Genomic DNA, 9481 nt, shown 5'->3' with positions numbered 1-9481 from the left:
CCAAGATTACTATATCCAGTAAAGCTATCATTCAAAATAGACAGTCAAATAAAGAGCTTCCCAGACAAAAAAAAAAAAAAAGGCTAAAGGAGTTCATCACCACCAAGCCAGCATTACAAGAAATGCTAAAGGGATTGCTGAGAAGAAACGGAGAGAGAAACCTAGCCATATAGAATTAAAATGCTATAAATAAGTACCTCTCAATAATAGCCCTAAATGTAAATGAATTAAATGCTCCAATCAAAAGGTGTACGGTAGCTGAATGGATACAAAAACATGACCCAACTATAAGCTGTCTACAAGAAACCCACCTCAAAACAAAGGACACACACAGGATGAAAATGAAGGGATGGAAAAAAATTTTCCATGCACATGGAAAGGAAAAAAAAAAGCTGGAGTAGCAATACTCATATCTAACAAAACATACTTTAAAAACAACCCAGCCCTAACCGGTTTGGCTCAGTGGATAGAGCATTGGCCTGCAGACTGAAGGGTCCCAGGTTCGATTCCGGTCAAGGGTATGTACCTTGGTTGCGGGCACATCCCTAGTAGGGGATGTGGAACAGGCAGCTGATCGATGTTTCTCTCTCATTGATGTTTCTAACTCTCTATCCCTCTCCCTTCCTCTCTGTAAAAAATAAAATATATTTTTAAAAAAAATAACCCAGTCAGAGAAAGATAAATATCATATGATCTCACTCATTTGTGGAATATAATGAACAATATAAACTGATGCAGAAAAATAGAGCCAGAGGGGGGGAAAAATACTATAACAGACGTAATCCTGTTATTTGCAGATTTTTAATATTTTCTACAACTTTTGTGATATCATACTATGTTAGTACAGTTTTGGTAATATTATACTTAAAATCCTTTTATTCTTAAAATGTTAATGTTTACTGCATATAATATATGTAAGATTATTTTTTTGAATTGGTTTATTGCATGTGACATATTTAAAATCATTTTTCTTGAGATATTAATGTTTAATGCATGTAACGTTATTACATTTAACATAGTTTTTCTTGAAATATTAAGATCTATTGCATGTAATATTATTATATTTAAAATAGGTTTTGTTGAAATTAAAAAAACTAAGAAGAAAATCAAAGGAAGAAAAAAAAAGAACATGGAAACCATTAAAAAAAAAAAAAGTCAGAAATGAAGGGTACAGCCCAGCTGGCATGGGTCTACGGTTGAGCGTTGACCTATGAACCAAAAGGTCACAGTTCAGGTTTCAGGCTAAATCCCCAGTAGGGAGCATACAGGAGGCAGCCAATAGATGTTTCTCTCTCATGATGTTTCTATCTCTCTATCCCTCTCCCTTCCTCTCTGTAAAATCAATAAAAAATACAAATATTTGCACTTTTTTTAATTTTTAAAAAATGTAGAAAATCCATTCAAAAAATAAAAAAGAAGTAATTCTAGAGACTGAAATGTGTGGAACTTCTAAATATACTCAAGTTTAAAGGCATGTCACTCATTCCTGGAATGATACTAGCTAGCTAACATTTGAGTTCTATGTTCCAGGCAAAGTTCCAAACACTTTTTATGAATTATCTCATATAAACCTTCTAAGAATCCATTGAGGTATTTTTATCCCTATTTTATAAATGCTGAAATTGAGACACAAAAAGTAATTAGCCCCAGATCACAAAGCTATTAGTTATGTACCACATAACAATGTTTCAGTCAATAAGGGACTGCATATATAATGGTAGTCCATTAAGACTATGCTGTATAGCCTAGGTGTGTAGTGGGCTATACCATCTAGGTTTGTGTAAGTGCACTCTCTGATGCTGGCACAATGAAATCACCTAACAACACATTTCTCTGTTGTTAAGTGTTACATGACTATTCTGACTCCAGAAGCTGTGCTTTTAGAGTCTAGAGAGCCTAGAGCTGTCCTAGAGAAAAAACACGGACAACTAAAGGAAAATGACTTTGCACTCACTATAAATAAGGAGAATATAAAATCAAAATTTGGCAGTATTGATCCAACACTATCAGGAGAAAGACACTTCTTTGGCAAACATGGGAGTTCTAGTCACCATGGCCTGGATGAACTTTCCTACAAAGATTACCCACTTCCTTTATGGATGAACATACAGTTATGTTCACTCATTGCTTTCTTTTTGGTATAAAACCTATTTAGAAAGAAAAAATCAAAATGAAATAGTAGTACACAGGAAGAAACAATCCCCTTAAAATGTACTATGCTCTCTATGCTCAATCTTCTAACAAACAATTCAGACTATATGATACAAGAAAGTGGCAGCCTTAATAACGGACACCAGTAGTTGAGTATTCCTCACCCATCCCAAATGAAGCTCAATAAATTAATGTCCTGGTTTATACATCCAACTTTTGTGAGTTTTGTGAACTCTGGGTATAATGACAAAACTTCATTTTCTTCTAGAAAAGTGGTAGACAGACTCTGACACATGGTAACAACCAAGCACTGCCAACTCTAAGTGCTATCTGAAATGATTAAGCAAGCTTGATGCTCTCCGACAACACAAAATTACACAAATGGAAAGTACAGGCACAACCATGGACATACTGTGGGTTCCGTTCTAGATCACCGAATAAAGTGAATATCACAATTAAAGCAAGTCAGTTTTTTTTGCTGGGGGAGGGTCTTGCCTTTGATTTGTTAAAAAAAAAAATTGCAACATCTGTGAAACGCAACAAATGAAGTATACCTGTAATTTTTCCTTTCCACTTTACTGAGTTCCTTTGTATCACTCAGTAAGCAAAAACCTTATTTGTTAGATGAATGGATTGGTGGAGTACTTTCCAGTTTTACAAAGTACTTTTTCATATATTCTCTCATCTAATCTTCACAAAAGTACTAAAAGAGGCAGGAACTAGCATCCATACTTAAAATGAAAGAAAAAAATGTTGATTTTTACCTAAAATGAGAAAGGACTGATGGGAGAGATAGGCAGAATTCCAGTAAGAGATCAGCTAATCTTAATCACCTAATTGACGTCCCAGCAAAATTATCTGCCATCCTCCAGATTGTTTTACTGTATCTCTCCTATGATTGATCACTAGATCAAACCATTTTCCCTTTGTTAGGACATTCATTTGTTTCTCTAAAAACTATGTCCACTTTTCTTTCTAAAAATTACTGCTCAAACCTCACCTGCTTCACAAGACTGTCCCAGATTAGACCCTTCAGAAACACTTCCCCTTTCCAAACCTTATTACATAAACTAAATGCCTCCCAGCTGTTTGTAGTTATGCAATATATTTGTTGTTATACCTGCCCCTGGGTCATGTGATCTCTGGTAAAAAGCATCTTAATTTTACTCAATTTCTCCCATTAGGGTATACATTAATTTTAAAGTAATGCATAGTATCTAATACAGATCCTTACTTACAACGCTGAGTAGCATTTTTTTTTCATCCCCTTAACATAATCCTCATTTCAAAAAAACGTAAGTAGTGAAAAGTGTACATTAGCTTTGGATTGAGACTAATCTGTATTTAAGGTTCTGCCCCTTATTATCTTTGCAATTCTCTGCAAATCTGAAATTAATTAAAAAGTTTAAATTTAGCCCTAGCTGGTTTGGCTCAGTGGATAGAGCGTCAGCCTGCTGACTGAAGGGTCCTGGGTTGGATTCCAGTCAAGGGCATATGCCTGGGTTGCAGGCTCGATCCCCAGTAGGGGGTGTGCAGGAGGCAGCCAATCAATGATTCTCTCTCATCATTGATGTTTCTATCTCTCCCTCTCCCTTCCTCTCTGAAATCAATAAAAAATGTATTTTAAAAAAGTTTTTTTAATTTAAAAAGGAATGAAAAACCTCTGCCACTTGCTAGCTACTATGTAAATTGCAGTTAAGTCATAATACTCAACCTCTTAAGCCTCAATTTCTGCATCTGAACAATAGGCATTATGGGGCCTACACTAAAGGACTGTTAGAAAGACAAAGTTGCCTCAAACTAGAGCTCCTGAAAAGCAGGTTTCCACTGTTTCAAAGAATAATTAAAAAACCATGGTTATTCAGATTGGGAACAAAATTAGAATTTTGAAAACTTGTATCTACCACTAAGAACTCCTCAGCTTCTCAACTTCTAAAGACTTATCTGGTAAGTGAAAATATTAACAACTGTACAATTAACTTTGTCAACATTTGGAAGAGCTACATAACTCAGTGAATTATCAATATATAATTTCATACAATCTTGCATGGATAATATTAAAGTGCAAGAACTAATGAATTTCAATGTAACAGAGCACAAAAGCTCAATGATATCGTTTCAGATTTCATATTGCAACAAACTTTTAAAAAGGTTTGAGTGTAGTAGTGTCAAAGAAACAATTATTTGAAAAGACTATTTAAAAACTCTTCCCTTCAATTAGTAAAGTCATCCAAACTGTAAACAAAACAAAACAAAACACAAAAACACAACACCCTTTTCTTTGCTAGGGGCAGGGGCCTGACAAAAAAGAATTACTAAGTAGGCTGAGGGGCAGGGACCATGGGAGAGAAAAATTGCTAATTATCTCACTAGAAAAGCCATGTGTTATGATTAAACCCAGCCAGGTGTGACCCTGCTCGTAAATTTTATGTAAACTTTTTACCCTGCCAGTACCAGGAACGGCTAATGAACCACTTTGCAGTTTGATTTTTCTTTTTTTAAAAAAAATACTTTGTAGTGTTGCAGATAAAAGGTCTTGCTGTACTCTCGGTCTGCACTGCAAGCTGTGGGGCTCTTACGGGAAGAGCATGGCCAGCAGTCAGCTGGCCAGCTTAATAAAGGCTCTTAAAATTTAAATTCTGAGTCGGTGGTCTATCTTGCTGAGCTAACCCATAACATTTTCCAGTATTTGTATGAGTCTGAATTTTGCTCACATACTTCAACCAAAACTTAACCATTAATGTAAAAGATGATCTGTAAATCCAATGATCTTCTATTAAGTCAGACATTAATGATATTTGCAAAAATGTAAGATAACACCACCTTTGTCACTAAAATTTTAGTCATTTTTCATAAAATTACTTATGCTAACACATTAACTTATTACTTTTTAAAATCAAAATATCATTTAAAATTTTGTTTTAATTTCTAGTAAATAGTAGTAGATGTAACCCACATAAAAGCTGTTTGGAGTCTTCAATAAGTTTTAAAAGCGTGAAGGAATCCAGAGACGTCAAACTTTGAGAACCCCTCCCAAAAAACAAACAAAAAGAAACCTTTGATACCTGCTCTCTTCCTAGACCAGTGGTCGGCAAACGCATTAGTCAACAGAGCCAAATATCAACAGTACAACAATTCAAATTTCTTTTGAGAGCCAAATTTTTTAAACTTAAACTATATAGGTAGGTACATTTTATTAACTTAATTATGGTACTCCTAAGCTGGCCTTTGCTAAAAACCTCCTCAATCTGAGAGGTCGATCTCAGCAAACGAACGTACCCCCACTTCTTCTAACACCACTTCTTCCAAATCGACTTGCCCAGGCCGAAAACCAAGTTCTGCACATGGGCCAAGAAGTTTCAATAGCACTGTACGTGTGCGCCCGCACGTGGTATTTTGGGGAGAGCCACACTCAAGGGGCCAAAGAGCCGCATGTGGCTTGCAAGCCGCAGTTTGCCGACCACTGTCCTAGACTATTGCTACAATGTAACTCCAGTTCCACACCTTCCAATCTACCTACACTAACCCCAGCTTAAACTCACTCAGTATCAGACTTAGCTAATCCTATATAAAACACTAATATGATGGATCGACTGAACAGCAGGACAACCGGTCACTATGACGCACACTGACCACCAGGGGGCAGACGCTCAATGCAGGAGCTGCCCCCGGTGGTCAGTGCGCTCCCACAGGGGGAGCACCACTCAGCCAGAAGGTGGGCTCACAGTTGGTGAGTTGGCAGGAGCCTCTCCCACCTCCACTGCAGGTGGGCAGTAAGGAGCAAGGGGTCCCAGACTGCGAAAGCCCCAGACTGCGAGAGGGATGTCTGACTGCCGGCTTAGGCATGATCCCCAGCAGTCGGACATCTGGACTGCGAGAGGGCGCAGGAGGGGCTGAGGGACGCCCCCCCCCCCAATGGAGTGCATGAATTTCATGCACTAGGCTTCTAGTTCGAGCTATATTTTAAAAACCAATTTTTATTTCTCTACTGAAAATTTGCAATTGTTCCACACTACACTGAATTAAGGACAAACTCTTCAACAGGGCAATTATCAGTATTTATCAAATTCTCAGTGTTAGTACAATGGGACAAAACCTCTGATTAGTGCATATTTATGTATATCAGTAAAATGGTAAGATAATGGAATCACAAACTATCACATTTAATTATATCAGCTACAGGTTCCTGTACTTTCTTTCACAAAAATATACATATTGCTTTATTTAACCAATGGTGTACCCACTTTCAAACAAGACCTTGATTTTTCCTATCCCAGAGAATTGGAGGCTACCACAGAAATGAAAGGAGAAACTAAAGAAAATGAGTCTAGGACTCTTTGCAGCTTCCCAATACCAGATTTCAAAACAATTTAACTTAAAGGTTTTTCAAGGACAATTTTAACAAAATGGAACTTATTAGCTTACTTTACAAGCATACACCAGGCAACACATAAAGGTATGATTTTACTGAAATACATATTCGAAATATTTACTCTAGAGAAGTGGTCTCAATCTGAGGCAATTTTGCCTCCCAGGGGCATCTGACAATGTCTGGAGACATTCTGAATTGTTACAACTTGGGGAGAGGGTATTATGGGTAGAGGCCAGGAATACTGCTAAACATCCTGCAATACAAAAGACAGCTCCCCCAAATAAAGAATTACCTAGTTCCAAATGTCAACAGTGTCAAGGTGAGAAACCTTGCTCCAAATACAGCAGCTCTTCAAACATCATCATTTTGTTATAATATTGAGGAGCCGTAAGAATTTAGTTCATTAGCCTATGTCAAACTGGTTGTGTTATATGTAGTTTTGCTACAGTACCAAAAACCTATCAACAATGTTAAGTGAGGACTTACTATACTTAGGTTCAATTCCAAACACAAAGAATGCACCAAATTCTCAAGAAACATACCTTACCTCTAATACCTACTGTTTAATCTCTGATTTTCTTAGTCCTCTAACCTTTCAACAAATTCCATAATTACAGATGTGCTCTTTATTGGAAATTAAACCCCTTACTTCATAGGTTAACTGCCACCATAAAAATATTGCAATAAAATAACCAATTCTTTTTCCTCTAAGCTGTGAATGTGATTTCCTGAACACACTACTTGCTCTTAGCTATCTAAGAGCTAGTGGATATAAATAAAATCAGGTACCAAAGTACCATGTAACATGAATGTTCTGAGTCATCTTATCTGGGCCACCTATTTCAGGAGCACACAAATACCCAGCCTCTTTATAGGCTACTAAAGGCCAGGTGCACGAAATTCGTACATGGGTAGGGTCCCTAGGCCTGGCCAGTGATCAGAGCTGATCTGTGGGGTGACTGGCGAGGCAATTGGGGGAGGGGGGACCCCTGCTGGCAACCGCCTTGGCTGGCCTGGCGCCTGTGGACTGGAGGCAGCTCCTGTGTTGTGTCTGCCTCCTGGTGGTCAGTGCACATCATAGCGAGGGGTCGTTCCACTGTTCAGTCAATTTGCATATTAGGCTTTTATTATATAGGATTTTTAGGTTTAATTCCTCCATATGTTTATTCACTTAAGCAAATACACTTACTGAGAGCCTACTATGTGTCAAACAACCCGAATACAAAGATAAGACAAAAATATTTACCACAGACAAATAAAAAAACAAACAGCTAAAACACAAAATTATTTGTGCTATAAATAGAAGTCTCAAATAGTGTTAATGGAAGCTTGCACCAGAGAGGATGCCAGGTAAGACTTCCCAGAAGAGGGTGATGCTTGGACTGAGAAAGTATCACAGAAAATATATCCTGTTCATATCTTTGTATTTAGACTACAGATCTCTCAGCTCTTATACTAGTATACTACTCTTTTTCAGTTTTGTTATCTAAACAAGAGTGAAGATCTTACTGATACATAGTGATGACTTGCTTTTATCAAAAAATTTTAACTGACTTTTTACAGAGAAGGGAGGGAGGACGGGGAGAGAGAGAGGAGACAGATTCATGAACCCACCACCTTTTGGTGTACAGGGTGACGCTCCAACTGAGCATCACCAGCCAGGGCACATCAAATCTTAGTGAAGAGTCAAAAAAATAATTCTACCAATGTATTTCCTAGTCCCTCCATCCTATCTAACTTTTGTTTTTTAAATATCCTACCTTCTTCCACCAAGTAAACATACCCTCTGTCACCCAGTTAACAAGGGTTTCTTAATTTATAAGGCTGCCACAGGGAATGCTTCAGTTTATTTTTCAAAAGTTACATTTTCTCACCTTCTTCAACTACAAAACTTGGATTCTGCACGAGAGAAACCATGAGTTCCAAGGTAAAAATGATTGCTGCCTACATTTCTAAGTCTCATCTATATTTTCTGCTTTCTATTCCAACACTGCTGTGGGTTAGTGGAATCTTTCTTCTGAGTCCCCAGGAGAATAAAAATCTCAGATTTGGAAGAGGAAAGTTGTGGTCTTGCCAATTTGTTTTACAGTACATAACATTACTGACATTCTTTAACCAACTTGTAAGCTTAGGTGGTCTAGGCGAGGGTACCATTAGGAGACACATTTCTAGCCTGAGTCACCTGGCACTGGCTCATCCTGTCCCTTCTCTGGGCTTCTCCAGCTAGACACCCTGCTCCTGACCTAGGGCAGACTGGCTGAACTACCAAGGCCCTTATGGCTACATACTATAGAGTACAGAGGAATCTAGGAACCCCATCTTTCCAATTAGCTTTACATGAAACACGTGGGAGACCCGAAAATAACCTTTTACTCCACCAACCTGACCTTAATTCTCAGATGTTTCAGACAGCGAACAAACGCTCGATCCACCCACCTTAACCCTGGAACTGCACATTTCCCCGCAGGAGAGGCCAAGGCAAATACAGCCCATCCCACTCGAGAGTCAAGGGAAGTGCGGCGAGACCATCTTCAGGGTTTTCAAGGCGCTGCCACCGCAAATGAAATGAGACCCTATTCACTGGCCCGGCCCACCTCGTCATCGCCGGGCAAATGAATAAATACTACTGGGTAGATGGACGCTCCCTCACCGTAGGCTGCGATGGGAGCCCCCGGCCCCGACCCCACCGACAGCCATTCTCTCCCAGTTCTGTGAGAGCCGGCCTCGGAGCCGCAGGCTCGCGGGGCCGCCCCCTCCCTCGGGACAGAGGTGCGCGCGGGGCCCGAGACTTGGGCGCGGAGAGGGCCTGGGAAGCCCCGCACACCGCCCGCCCAGAGGAGAGGAGAGGAGGAGCCTGCCATCCCGAGCCGCCACCCCGGCCCCCGACCTACCTCGGCGCGGTGGGGGAGGGGAGGTGCCAGGAGTCAAGACCCAGGCCCGTTCGCCACCCGCCGCTCA

The sequence above is a fragment of the Myotis nattereri genome, assembly GCF_964212035.1.
Source record: "Myotis nattereri genome assembly, chromosome: 9".
Taxonomy (NCBI): Eukaryota; Metazoa; Chordata; class Mammalia; order Chiroptera; family Vespertilionidae; genus Myotis; species Myotis nattereri.
Note: the sequence above shows the minus strand (reverse complement) of the source record.